General features: G+C 40.0%; 1 protein-coding gene across 3 annotated transcripts in view; it reads right to left on the reverse strand.

Annotated features, from left to right (window-relative positions):
- The window catches only part of LOC135973811 (zinc finger and SCAN domain-containing protein 29-like), a 30,938-nt gene extending 24,035 nt beyond the window's left edge, over window positions 1–6,903 (reverse strand). For all 3 annotated transcript variants that reach the window (XR_010590842.1, XR_010590841.1, XM_065558864.1), the window contains exon 1: window positions 5,882–6,903. The gene's annotated coding sequence lies outside the window, so the exon portion shown is untranslated. The remainder of the gene's footprint in view (window positions 1–5,881) is intronic.
- Window positions 6,904–15,393: the final 8,490 nt, after the last annotated feature.

A 15,393-nucleotide genomic window follows, 5' to 3' on the forward strand; every position in this document is an offset into this window, starting at 1 on the left:
CTATAGAACTACAAAGAATTATTGCATTACATCCATTGCACAACACTACATTTCTGAATAGGTTTTCTAAAGAATTTCCAGTGGTCATAAGTATTTCAGGTAAAATAAATTTGATACCTTCAATCATTGAGACTTACAAAAATATGAACAAGAACTTGTTAGCTTGTTAAAGCTTTTACACATATATTGTTCTAAAGATTACAGTGTCTTAATCTCAATCCAGCATTACCATGATGAGATTTTCTACAACCTAACTTGGAGGATTTCCACGAAAATTATGTTTTATAAATGGAGAGGCCTAAATTTATTTAACCAATTAAAGTTCTAACCTGTGCAATTTTATGGTACAAGGCATATTTCTAGTATCTGCATTTCAGAGACATAAAACACCAAACCAATGTGTCCAAATGGAAACTTCAATTACATTCACCATTAGTAACACTGAGACAATATGTAAAGAGGTTTGAAGGACTGCCCAGAGAAATGAGTCCACACTCATTATATGACTATTGTAAATAAAGTCTAAAGATAGAATCTCCTTCAAGCTCATTACAATTGTCTTTCAAAAAATATTTGTAAAAGAAAACAATCAAATTTGGTTGCACAAGTCAACCAGCTTTACAAATGTGCAATCAAGTTACATTTAATTAAAATTAAAATTAGGATTAAAGGGACATATTAGATCCTAGCCAGAAAAAGTCATAAATATGTTTATGAAGGGAAAAATAGAGAACTTAACCATCCAATGTCTAATTAAGTTTGCAAAAATTACTGTCTTGATGAAAAATATCAACATGATATAAAGTGAACAACCAGACTGTCTACTTTTTGCAAGATAATTAATTTGTCTTCAAAGAACTGGTTTATGAAATGTATTTTTAGATTAAAGTAAAATCTAAATTAATCCACAATGTTCTCAAATTTACCCTTCATTTCCACTATATGGGTGGATTCTCACAGACTTTAAGGCCAAAAGAGACCATCATGATCATCTAGTCTGATTTCCTGCACATTGCAGGCCACAAAAATTCACCCACCCACTCTTGTAAAAGATGAGTTTAGAAAGGTTTGGACATCATGGTTGCCAGGTCCAAAATTGTATCTGTCTCAGAAATGATATTACTCTCCTTTGAAGATGAATCTAATACTTTGCATGACTTTAACTACGGTGTACAGCCTGCAGGTAACAAGTCAAAGATCTGTATTGATCACAGACATATAAATGAACATGCATTGCAAAGTGCTCTTTTGGATCCCTTCTTCTGAGCAAGCAGGCCAAGTAAAACCTGCAAGGAATTTGCACTTTAGACTTCTTGAAAATTATGAGTCCTGTAACCTTCCAAACCTATTATTTTAATAACATATTTGCATTCTACTAACCTGTTACCTCAGTGAAAACCTTTTTGGCTTGTGTAACTTCCAGCATATGCCGTGTAACAAAAGTGTAAACACTAAATAGTAATAGGCAGCAAAAGAAATACAGATACTGTACATATAGGGACCTTTCTGATGTATACTTTTTGTCATGTGCTAAAGTCTACAGCAGTTTTAAAAGTGTGTGTGTGTGTGTGTGTGTGTGTGTGTGTGTGTGTGTGTGTGTGTGTGTGTGTGTGTGTGAGAGAGAGAGAGAGAGAGAGATGGGGAGTCAGAATCTGAGGTTGCTGGTGGTACCGCTTTTCTTTTTCCCACCCTCTGCAATGAAGTGGCTAGTGGCAGCTTCCCTGCAGAACCTCACTGATTGTAAAGGAATGCTTACTCACTCTGGACCCAATTCTGCTGCTCACACAGGCGTTGATTTTATTTTTCCCAGTTGGGGTTCCATTCCAGCTCTGCGGCCGCACTTCCACTCAGCCTCTTCCTCGGAGGCCCTGCTCTTGCCCCACCTCTTCCCCAGACTCCTCCTCTTTCCTCTCCCCCAAATGCCTCCCACCAGCCCCAGGGGCCATCGAATAGCTGATTGGTGGCCAGCCTTGTGGGCTGCCAGAACCACTATGGCTGGTGGGTGCTAAACACCCCCTATTTTTTTTATGTGGGCGCCCACCCCTGATCTAGTCTGACCTCAAGTACAACACAGACTATAGAACTTCCCTAAAATAACTCCTAAAGCATACCTGTTAGAAAAACATACAATCTTGATTTTAAAATGTTCAGTGATAGCGAATACTCCATGACCCTTGCTAAATTGTTCCAATTGTTAATTACTCTGACTTAAAAAGGTATGCCTTATTTCCAGTCTGAATTTGTCTAGCTTTAGCTTCCAGTCATTGGATCGTGTTATACCTTTCTCTACTAGAGTGAAGAGTCCATTATTAAATATTTGTTCCCCATGCAGACACCTATAGACTATAATCAAGACACCCCTTAAGCTTCTCTTTATTAAGCTAAATAAATTGAGTTCCTTTAGTCTATTACTATAAGGCATGTTTCCCAATTCTCTAATGATTCTTGAGGCTCTTCTCTGAGCTCTCTCCAGTTTATCAGGAACTTTCTTGAATTGTAGGAACCAGAATTGGACACAGTATTCCAGCAGCAGTCACACCAGTGCCAAATAAGAGATTTCCCAGTTTACTCATCCCAGGATTGCATTAGCTCTTTTGGCCATAGTGGTTCACTGGGAGCTCATGTTCAGCTGATTATCCATCAGAACTCCCCAATCATTTTTAGAGTCACTGTTTCACAGGATAGAGTCCCACTCCCATAAGTATGGTCTATATTCTAACATAGGCAACAGAAAGCGCTTCCTAGAGAACTGGCAGTGAAGGTGAGCTACTCACCTTTTCATAGAATCATAGAATATCAAGGTTGAAAGGGACCTCAAGAGGTCATCTAGTCCAACCCCTCGCTCAAAGCAGGACCAATCCCCAACTAAATCATACCAGCCAGGGCTTTGTCAAGCCTGACCTTAAAAACCTCTAAGGAAGGAGATTCCACCACCTCCCTAGGTAACCCATTCCAGTGCTTCACCACCCTCCTAATGAAAAAGTTTTTCCTAATATCCAACCTAAACCTCCCCCACTGCAACTTGAGACCATTACTCCTTGTTCTATCATCTGGTACCACTGAGAACAGTCTAGATCCATCCTCTTTGGAACCCCCATTTCAGGTGCTTGAAAGCAGCTATCAAATCCCTCCTCATTCTTCTCTTCTGCAGACTAAACAATCCCAGTTCCCTCAGCCTCTCCTCATAAGTCAGGGCTTCATGCAACATATCTTTAAGGACAGAACAAATTAGAAAGCTATCAGTAGATGACTATTACAGAGCCATAATTTGGCTCCTGTTCCTCCTCTAAGTCAATATATACTTTGGACTGACAGGATTAAAAGTATCAGTAAGGACAGATATGGGACTTCAGGAACTGGTTGGCAGTATGTAAATTCAAAGTTAAGAAACTATGAAGTGGTGGTCCTTTGTCTCGGTGTGTCTGTAATAAATGGACTACTTCCTATAGCCAATCAAATTTGCTTATATATTTACTTTACAGTAAGTAATGGTGCATTTTGAGAGAAGGTTGAGTGGGAAGAGTCACATGCTCCTGGCCTGGCTATTTGAGTGATAGAGACAACTCTACAGTCCTAGCCAGGGCCAGATTCTTGCTGAATACAAAGAATACATTTCTTCAGGCTTTTACAGATTACTGGCGGTTGGGGCTGACTTTGGACCTGATTTAGCAAAGTACTTAAGCATGTGCTTTACTGTAAGCACATGGAGTAGTTCTACTGAGTCTTGCTTACTCAAGGAGTCTCACTGACTTCAGTGGGATTGAAGGTGCTTAAGCATGCCAAGTGAATAGTGCCTTTCCCCTTGAGAGGTCCGATTGAAGTCAGTAGATCTACTCGTAGAATAAGGTGCTACTTAAACAAGCAGGGGCATCAGAATCTAGTCCTCCAGCCTGGCCTATGCACAGTTTTGTACTGGTATAACTGTCAGTTAGGAGAGTGATTTTTAATTGATATGGTACAACTCCTAGGGTGGGCACAATTATACTGAAATAAAGGTACTTTACATTGATATAACTTATTACCTTTCCTGTATGGTAATAAACTAAACCTATATACGCAGATTTATACTGGTATAACTATGTCCATGCTATGGGGGTTGTACTGCTTTAAATATACCAGCGTTATTTTGACACGAGTGGCTAGTCAAATTTTGGGGCCCTGGGGATGTTCCAGGTAGAAGCAGAATATTGATGGAGTCTGGTATTTTCTTTGATGCCATCTTGTTTATTTACAAATTATGTACAGAATCCTGTCTCTCTGAATGCAGAAGGAACCAAGAACAAAAGGACCAGTTTCTTAGCTTACAGCCCCCAAGCCTCTTTAGCCAACACCCAGCCTAAATGCACTCTCTCTCTCTACCTTATTTCCAGGGTCACACTGTGCTTACAGGCTCTTGCTTGGATTTCTTGCCTCTCCTTCTTGCTCAGTTCTCAGCTTCTGTGTGATCTCTTTCCCCATCTGCCCCCCCCCCCCCGCCCCACACACAAAGCAATAAGACAACAAAAGCTCCTGGGCAGTTTCACACACACAACTTATCTCTTATGTGGGGGCTTATGCTTACAGTTATGTTAATTGAAGGTCAATCTCAATGGGGTTATAACTCAACCCTTAACAAGGTTTCACCCAGCTCATAACACCAACATAATTAAAGAGATACAACTTTTGTGTGCATACAAGTCATCACTGTCTAGGAAGATTTTTAATTAAAACTTAGATTCAGATGGGAGAATGCAGCTGTCCTGTTCTGTGGATAGAGAACTTGAGTCTCTATGGCTGCCAATCCAATATCATTCAACACCAATAAACTCACATAAGAAAAAGTTGTATAACAAGCCAATAAAAAAAGGACAGTACATGATGAAGTTATGAAACTGTGCTATCCCTTCACATCCCACTTCTCTTTCTATATATGCCTAAAGTATCTAAAAAGAAGAAGTCGGTTGTAAAGATACAGTAATTAATTTTGATTAGTTTGGTAAGCGGATGGGGGAGTTAGGGGGTTCCTTTCTGGAATGGTAGTATGTTATGGTTCAGTAACTTGAGCAAAGGATTGGAAGCCATGTTCTCCTGAGTTCCAATGCTTGATAAGCTCTGATACTAACTCCGTGTCTTGGGCAAATCGCTTAGTGTGATTAAGGAGTGGCAGAACTGGCCCCTAAATAGCCCCCAAGGATGACTACTCATTTGAGCAGGGACTACTCAATGTACCAATTGCAGAATCAGGCTCTTAATACCTCTGTTTTAATTTCCCCATATGTAAAATGGGATCATCAGGATTCGTTTATGTTTGTAAAACGTATTGAAAGTCAAATTCTGCTCTCAGCAACACCTGGGTAATTTGGTTAAATTATGTCACTGAGAGGAGATTTTATACCAATCACTGTGAAGTACCATTATTTAGTCTCTTAAAATTAACTTTTTATCATCAGGACATTAGAAAACTTCCAATCAAATAAAAAAAAAATAACCCCAACACAGGTTTTTGAGTGACCTACCCAATGCTGCTCTGCAGTGGAGTTATCTAATAAGTCTCCCTGAGCTACGCACAATCCTGATGAGATCATCTTTTCTGCTTGTGTACAGACCAAGACAAACAAAAAGAAAACCATATAAATGTCTGATATATTAGCTGGAACACAGCAAAATACCACAAAGCAAAGTCAGGAGGGAAAGACCTTTTATCATCAAGCCCCTAATGGGCTATTGCAGCCAATGAAAAGTAAACAGCATAATTCCAAGTGATAAAAGGGATTTGACTGTGCCCAAATAAATCTTTTTGTCAGGCTTACTATGTAAATAATGACATGGCTTATCAGATTTCTAATTCAAATAAGTCTCCAGTTCTAACTGTAGTCACATAAAATAAACATATGTACAGTACCTTGAGAAAAATCTGACTGCAGGTTCCACTAATTGATTGAGAATATCTGAAAGAAAGTATGTTTTTCTCTTCTGTATGGAAGGAACTTCTTGTTCAATGTGGTTTGAATCCTGAATCTGGCCTTAGTATTTCAATGTTACCATGTTTTACATTCAATAAACAAAGCATTCAGGAGGACCTTTATATGCACAATGTTGTCCCTCATGCTTCTTCCCTGAAATACTATACTATTCCTAAACTTACATTCTACTTTGGACAATTAAACTACTTCTAAAAACAAAGGAAAAAAGATGGCTCTGATTTGCTCATAAGCTGACTGTTCTGGGATCATCTTCAGAATTACCTCATTATTTATTCTTGGTGCAGTCCACAAATTAAACAGTTTCTATATATAAAATGGGGATGGGCTTAGTTTACATTATCAGGGGTAGCTGTCACAGAGACAGATGCTGAAAACACACAGGCTCAAGTTACCCAGCACAGCAGATTGTGTGTTTGTGTTGTGAATTATTTGGTAAAGTAAAACAAAGTAAAGGTTGATAAATAAAGGGAAGTCAAAGAGCCTGCTGGATATGAGTCAGAACTCATGTGTCTGTGACAACTGTGCATCTACTTTTGTAGACTTACAAACCCAAACCACTTGAATTATCTGTCAGATCAGTGGAAAACTGAAAAAAAAAAAAGAAATTCCCACCACTTTAAACTTCTATTGAACTTTGTGTGTCAGCATCTCAAATCCCTTTACAAACTTTAAACCTTACAAATATTTGTTTAAGGTAAAGTATTGTTACATACAGAAAGAAAACACTGGCTCTGACTGGCCACCTTAAAGAAGAATTTCTGGACAATTGCACCATGAAACCAAGGATATACTCAAGATACATCAATGATATTTTCATCCTTTGGACGGACGACTTAAACTCCCTCACAGATTTCCACCACAACTTCAGCAACCAACACCCATCCATTAAACTTTCTCTGGGGAATAGGTGCTGAGTTTTATTTTTCCTGGGGGGTGCTACACCCCCTCTCTGCCCTAAGGCCCTGCCCCCACCCTGCCCTTTCCCCCGAAGCCCCACCCTTGCTCCACCTCTTCCGAACCACTCTGCCCCCTTCCTCGAGGCCCCTCCCCTGCTCCCCCGCAGGCCTTCCACTCACCGCTCGCTGCTCTCCGCCCTCCCCGAGTGCCTCCCACCAGCCGCCAAACAGCTGATTGACGGCCCCAACAAACAGCTGTGGCTGGTGGGTACTGAGCACCCCCTATTTTTTTTCTGTGGGTGCTTGAGTCCCAGAGCACCCCTGGAGTTGGTACCTATGCCCTGGGACACTCCCACACTAGCATCAACTTCCCGAACACCACGATTAGCTTCAGCAATGGAACCCTCCAGACAACTATATACAAGGAACCCTTGGATCATCACTCCTACCATCATAGATCCAATAACCACCCCAAACACATAAAGAAATCTGTTATATACAGCCAGGCACTCAGATACCACAGAATATGCTCCAAGGAGAAAGTCTGGGATAGACACCTTAACACACTCAAAACAAGTACATTCCACCAGAGAATGTAGATCACATCATGAAATGGGCCACCCAAATACCTCGACAGAACCTGCTTCAATACAGAAATAAACCCCCCTCTGACTGCACATCCCTACTTGTCATCTGCCACCTCACACTGGAACCCATATGGGGTATCATCGAACAACTACAACCCACACTTTATGGGGACCCCATCCTGTAACAAATGTTTCCCAACCCCTCTCCACCCCTTTCTGGCCTTCAAACAATCCCCCCACCAACTTCTCCAAGCTCTTCATCAGAAGCAAGTGCCTCACAGACCAGGACACACCAACTCAAAGCAGCATCAGACCCTGCCAGAACAACAGATGTAAAACCTGCAGACATCTCTCCACTGCTACAATGATCAACATCACAGGAACAGACTTCCTTCTTTACCCAGAGGTGCTCAACACCCATTCCGCTCCAGGCCCTACCCCCCACTCCATCCCTTTTCTCAAGTCCCCACCCCCACCCTGCCTCTTCCCATCCAGTTCTGACCCCTCCCCCAAGTGCGCCCCATCCCTGCTTCTCCCCCCTTCCCCAGCACCTCCTGCAAGCTGCGGAACAGCTGATTGTAGCAGGCGCTGGGAGGGAGGAGGAGGAGTTGATTGGCGGGAGGCACTGTCGGGGGAGCTGGCTGCCGGTGGGTGCTAAGCACCCACTAAATTTTTTTCTTGGGCGCTCCAGCACAACATCCACCACAACGCAGCTATCAAGAGCCATGAGTCCTCCTACACTTGCCTATTATAACATGTGGCGTACCTCATTCAGTGCACTAAATGCCCCAATAATCACTATGTTAGTGAAACCAGACAATCACTATGCTCTCAAATGAACTCACACAGGAAAATAATAAAAGACAAAACCACCACACTACCTGTGGGTGAACACTTTGCACAAAGTGATCACTCTATATCTTCAAAAAGAAGAACAGGAGTATTTGTGGCACCTTAGAGACTAACAAATTTATATCTATATCTTATCTCTATATCTTATCTCTCAGTCCCCATCCTCATAGGGAACCTGCACAACACTTTCAAAAGATGAGCCTGGGAGCTTAAATTTACAATTTTGCTAGACACTAAAAATCATGGTCTTAATTACAACAATCTGTAATCCACTAATCTCCCTTTTTGTCCTATGACTACAGGGATGTTAACGGGACATTTCACCTTAGAATATGTGCTAACTACTTATGCTAAACTATCTGTTCCATCTAATAAATTTGTTAGTCTCTAAGGTGCCACAAGTATTCCTGTTCTTCTTTTTGTTCCATCTTGTATTTAGCTAGGACAGTGACTGCCTTTCCCAGATCTGAGGAAAAGCTCTGTGTAGCTCGAAAGCATCGCTCTCACCCCAACAGAAATTAGTTCAATAAAAGATATTACCTCATCTACCTTGTCTGGCTGAAAACTGCCATGTCACCAGTTTCTACTATTTACCACTTCTGTATGGGTTCCCCATTGGCTCAGATGGCCTGCTGCCCTCTGTAGCCATTTCCCCAAACCTATTCATACATTGTGCCAAAATGAGCTATCATGTAATAAATTGTTCATAATACGATCCTCTCTCTTCTATCTTGCATGCTTTGAGGAGCAGTGAAATAGTTAGTGATATTGACACTTAAAATATCAAAGTATTAATTTCAATAAATGAATGGAGTAGGTCAGACCTCTCATAAGTATTGTTTCAAGTTCTGCAAATGCAAGCAGCTCTCACTGCATCACTTACCCTCAAAAAACATGAACAAAGTGTATCTTAGCAACAAAAACAGCTAGAGACTAATTTAAAACACAAAAAGCAAACTTAGATTTTGGAGAACAAGGTGGCAGTATAACTAAAGTAATGCTAGTATGCTGTACCACCACATACCAGCCTAGTCAGTGTGCTGAAATAATTTTTTATATAAATTTATAAAGGAATAATTCTTACTGCTGACATTGAAAACTGGTTTATGCTATCATATTGCTCCAGTGCATTAAATGTGAAATAGATCCCCAGAACTTTGTTATACGTAGAAGAATGCTTTGAAGGTTTGATTATTTCTAGGGCTCTGAATACTTTATACAGTTGATTGTAATTCCATTATATCCAAGGTCAGTCTGGTTTCACTCTATTTTCAAAATAAATAAAAAAATAAAAAAAAATCAGAAGTACAGTTTGCAAGAACTGACAACTTGCTGTTGTGTTCTCTCTATGTCAATTTTCCCACTGTGATTAGTCTCAGGACTATGAACTAAGTGAAAATGAAGCATAATACATTTTTGATCCATGCCTCAAGATGCTAAATACTGGAGACAGCTCTATTGAGGCTGAACCCCGTCTGTGAGTGCTTGTAGGAAGCAGTTTGCACTTCGCAAGATCAGCCAGTTTGACTTTTGAATTTCTAAACACTGTTCTATGATGGCTAATTGGCTGCTTTATGTGTGGATTTATCATACTGCTTACAGTGGAATAACGTGGACATAGAAGAGGGAGAATTTGGGGCAGCACACCATCTCCATGATTCCTTACAAAAGTTCCTTTCAAGACCTTCCGATGGAACCTATAGTTAAGCACTGAGCTCAGTAGCTGCCATTCCACTTTAAACATTTTGCTCCTTCAGCACATGGTGAAAGAGTTTTCTAGAGATCACAGCAATGCAGAAGCAGCATTACTAAGGGGAGACAACGGGACAAGGAAACAGGCCTTGGATCAGGACTGAACAGAAAAATTGGGATTATGGCACACAAAAGTAAAAATGTAAGAAAGATGAACAAAGTTTAGGAAGAACATAAGCAGAGGTCATCAAATATAAGTACTATTAGAGAAACTGTAAAATATTACTTCATTCAGTGCTAAAAGATGTTCCAGGGTGTGACACACAGCAGGCCGCCAGTGCAGCTGCTGCATCCTGTTACTATAGATCCTTGTAACATTCCATTAATCTAAGTGGACATTCTGTAGAAAACAGCTGACAGAACATACATGTCCCCTGTGGGAGAAGCAAAAGGACTGAATGGGAAAAGTAGAGCTGAACAAACAATTAGAATAATTTATTTAAAAATTTTTGCTTTTTGGGGCCAAAGGTTGATGCACAAAAGTGCCTGCACAAACATTCTAGTATTTTCAAATTTAGTCATTGTTTGCCTATTTCTTCAGTATGCAAATAATTCAGTACAGATTGTGGCATACATTTGAAATTTGAATCCATGTGTGTTACAAAAGACACATACGATACGATTTCTGTTCCTTGACAGGAAGATGCATCAGTATGTCACTAAGAAAGCATGGATCAGAATTATACAATTAAAGATACAAATGAAATTCACTTTTTATTCTTACTAGTCAAGTTCTACAGGACTGAAATACGTGCTTAAGTGCTTTGCTGAATTGGGGTTTATGGAAGCAGAAAAGTGATTAAAATATAGTTATTGATGGAAAATTTTAGACCTTGAGGAACTGTACCTTTTTAAAACTAGTTTTACAGAACATTTACATGAGATGCATTTGGTGTTACGGTAGGATTTTTAAAATCTCTCACAGCACTGGCCGAAACTCTGCTCCCGTCAAGTGCTTTTGAAAGGCTTACTTTAAAGACTGAGGTGTAAAATTTGATTTCATGTAGAGATATCATCTAAAAAGGCTGTACCTTCTTCTTTCCAAAACTTGCTTCACTGGTTTTGGAACTAATCCTTGCTAAATATAACCATTTACTAAACAGAAAGGACATGAATGATTTTCTTTTGAAAAACAGAGTAGTGCATGCACTACTAAGATACTGTGGCTTACTATACAGACACCTATTTGTTTATAGTGAGCGACAACAAAAGCCATCTTTTTAAAAAAAGTTTTCAAGCAAGAACCAGTTGCAGATCTTTTCCCTCTCCCTACTGCCCCCGCCCCCACCTCCAGACACCACACTTCCACCTAATTCGCTGTCTCAAATTCTAATTCTTCACTTGTGTATATTTAGTTCTGGGAGAAGAGGTTGCATTGCTGGGTAACAATCCCATTTGCAAAGTAAAGAGCAGCAGGAATGAGTTAGGGAGGGGTCTATTTCTCCTTGACTAGAAGGACAGTAGGTGGTATATTTCAAATGCTGAGGAAAAAGATGATATTCAGTGAGAGGACCCTATAAGGGAAACTTAAACTTGCAAATCCAGATGGGAAACTCTTACAGATGGGACCATTGCCAAATGAATATAGGTCAAATTTGCAACCTAAATACCAGTGTCCTTTTAAACACAATTTTAGATAATAAAAAAAGCTGCTAAATTAGTAGCGCTGGGTGTTGAAAGGGTACCTTTGCCATGTTTGAGTCACAGTAAAATTAACATATATACTGCCTATTTTGATACACTGCAGCACCATTTTCTGTTTAGACAATAACAAATCACCATAGCAGCGCAGTAGCCCTGGTTACCGTAAGATCAGTACAACGAAAGAAGAACACTCTTGGTTGAGGATTGGCTGGCTAAACTGCTGAACATTTGCTCAGTTTCCAAGACAACATTGCTGAGCACATTTTCTTACCTCATAAATTTATTGCAGAGAAGCTTGTAAAATGCAGATCAAAACTGAAATGGAGATGGCTAGTCTGCTCATTAGAACCAACTTATATCAAGGACTCAAGAGCTTCAAAACAAAATTCAGCGCTGAAGCTTTAAAATGCATTTGAATATTCCCTCATACAATTTTACCATATCACAGCTGTCAATTTATACAGCTCTCTCTCTGTTTGCCATTCTACTTTAAGTGCAATTAACTTAGAAGAACATATCTTTTGCAGACACCTCTATTAGATGGTATTAATATAGCAAATAAAAAAAAGGAGACAATAATGCTAAGCAGCTTAATTTCAGAAGAGTTCCTCTCTATTTATTTAGCACCAGCTTCTTTCATACATATCAGCCAAGTTAACTGCAGTAAATTAGTGAAAACACATTAAACTTCCATTGCCTTATGCAAACACTAGCCCACAAGCAAAGACAGTGTGTTTTGAATCATCCCTTACTACGGTCCTTTCCTTTTTCCTTGTGAGAGCCCCACAGAGCTTTACACTAGGAAATAAACAAATTAAGAGGTCCACTTGTGTTCCCATTGAAGCCAATAAGAAGATAACTAGGCCTAAACTCACAGCTGACTTATCAGTCAATTAAATTGCTCCTGGAGCCACAGGTAGTCTCAGTTGGTTTCTGGGTGAAATTTCATGGAGTGCCTGAGCTCCCTAACTCATCCCCTCCCTCTTTGGTCTTGGGGTACATCTACACTACATGTCAGTGGACTCACAGCCATTGGGCTTCAAGGATGTAAAACTGCAGTGTAGGCATTCAGGCCCAGAGTCCAGGCTCCAGCTCGAGCCCAAATGTTAACACTGCAATATAGCCCCACAGCCCAAATCAGCTGATATGACCCACCCATGGGTGTTTAATTACAGTGTAGACATTAGAGGCCAGAAACAATAACTTGGGATCTTCTTCCAATATTTGGGGATTTTGCCAGTCTGTTTTCTTTCATATTGTAAAGTATGTGACATTTGATAATTTATAAATTTTCACATTTAATCTTGACAAAATATCATTACTGCTTACAGGAGTTACCTAATTATTCTATGCTACTAGCCTTACAAGACTTACCTTTAACACTGTGTCAAGCTGTCATATTTATTAGTTTAACAGAGGAAAAGCTAAGAGGTGACTCAGGTTTAACTTTTCCCTCCCCTCATAGTCGAAGAGAAAGGCTCCCTGTCAATGAAATTTGAAACTAAAAAGGAAACAGAAGTAAAACATTAGAAATTAGAAAGGCCATTGCCAGGGATAGTGAATGTCCTCTGTGTTTTATTCCTGTTTTTTTCATTAACCAACTGTGTGGGAGGGTAATGGGTTCACTATTTAAGATGTGTAGCTTCAGTATAAATGTTTGTAAAATAATTTGAGATACAAGAATAAAAAGTGTTCTACAATTGCTAATTATGAAAATATGTTCCATACCTAGACAAATTAGATTTTCATTGTGAAACACACAGCTCACAGCTATTTAACATCTGGAATGTATATCAAAGAGAAAGTGATTTAATTCAATTTGGGATCATGTTGGCAATCATCCAAATTATGGCCACAGTGACTGGAGTATAAACGGGGCAGCATAATTACCTTTTATTTTACACTACTGAGTTCTAAAGGACATCATGGCTTCAGGACCTTGCAAAATTTTCTAAAGTTGAATATTGTGCAAACCCATATTAATCAATTAAAATTAATTTAGGCTCAGTCTATGCATCCAGCTTTTTATAACAGCACTTAACAGAATTATTATGAAAGGGTCAGAATTTTCTTTATAAACTTTGCTATTAAGGATTTTACACTTAACTGTAAAAAAATTAGGTCTGAAGACAGGCACTGGGAGGTGAGAATGGTCATACTGGGTCAGACCAATGGTCCATCTAGCCCAGTATCCTGTCTTCTGACAGTGGCCAATGCCAGGAGCTTCAGAGGGAATGAACAGAACAGGCAATATCAAGTCATCCACCCCCTGTCATCCACTCCCAGCTTCTGGCAAACTGAGGCTAGGGACACTCTTCTAGGAACTTATCTAGTTCTTTTTTGAACCCAGTCATAGTTTTGGCCTTCACAACATTCCATGGCAAAGAATATGAGCATACAGGCAAATTCTCTAACAGTCCTCTATTACTTTTGCTTACACAATGTTTTTATTTAACACATGGAGAATGTATTCTTTTAATATCCCCATTTCTTTAACAGATATTTGCTTTATGGCCCACCTTATAGTCAAAGAACTGGAATCCTGCATGACTGAAGTAGTTTGGCGAGACAAACTCCTCTAAAAAGATCTACTTAGCTTTTGTTTATACTATTATGTTTAAAACAAGATCTTGAATCAGACAAAGGGGAACACCTTTATATTTGAACTTCCTATTCTTTTTCTCTTTGGCAATGTCACTCCCTTGCTAGAAGGTGACTGCATATTGGTAGCTAAAGGCAAAATATTAAACAAATAATATTAAGCTTCAGACCAAGGTCTGGTCTGCACTTAAAATTTTTGCCAATATAGCTGTCAGCTAGAAATGGGGCAGGGAAAAATGACAACTCTAGAGCCCTGCGTGGACACAAAATTTGCATCTGCATCCTATCTGCAAGAATGATCCACGGACGCAGATATCCATGGATATAAAGTGGATATCCACAGATTTGCAGGACTCTAGATTCAAAATTTGTATCTGCATCTGATCTGCAAAAATGGCCCATGGATATCTACAGCTATAAAGTGGATATCCGTGGATTTGCAGAGCTCTAGACACTGCTAACCAGCACAAGTCCTAATGTAGACACATCTATACCAGGAAAAAAAGTTCTTTTGCCAGTATAGCTCATTTGGGGAAATAGAATAAGTTATACCGCAACCCTCTCAACCTCAAGGCAGGGGCTTTGTCTGGACAGGAGAAAGGGTAGTGGGCTCCTTTAAGAACTCCCCCTCCTTACGGACTAGGAGGTGATGGCTGGGAAGTGGGTGGAAAGTATCACCTGGGGGCAGGGGGGCACTAAGCCATTGGCCTCTGCACAGCTGGGGGAGGTTATATAAACCTTATTCCTCAGCCTGAGCCCCTCTAAAACCTATACTGACTAGGTACTTATTCCATAGGGTTTCTGGTTCCCTGATAAACTGGATAGGGAAGTGGACTATGGAGAAGAAATCCCTCAAAGAAGCTGGTGAACAGGGTTAAGGCTTCTAATGTCTGGTAGAGTGAGGAGAGAACACCCCTTTACCTTCATATGAGGGGAGTGTGGTGTTGTCCCACCCATGGGCTGGGAACCAGCTGTGGAGGCCAGGGGTGGGCAGCTGATAGCAGGAAATGATTAAAGAATCATTGAAAAGCACTGTATGAGTTATTGCCAGTAGTTGCCAGATGAGTTAAATTAATAAAGCTGCAGTGTAATTAAACC

The sequence above is a fragment of the Chrysemys picta genome, chromosome 10, assembly GCF_011386835.1.
Source record: "Chrysemys picta bellii isolate R12L10 chromosome 10, ASM1138683v2, whole genome shotgun sequence".
NCBI classification, from domain to species: Eukaryota; Metazoa; Chordata; order Testudines; family Emydidae; genus Chrysemys; species Chrysemys picta.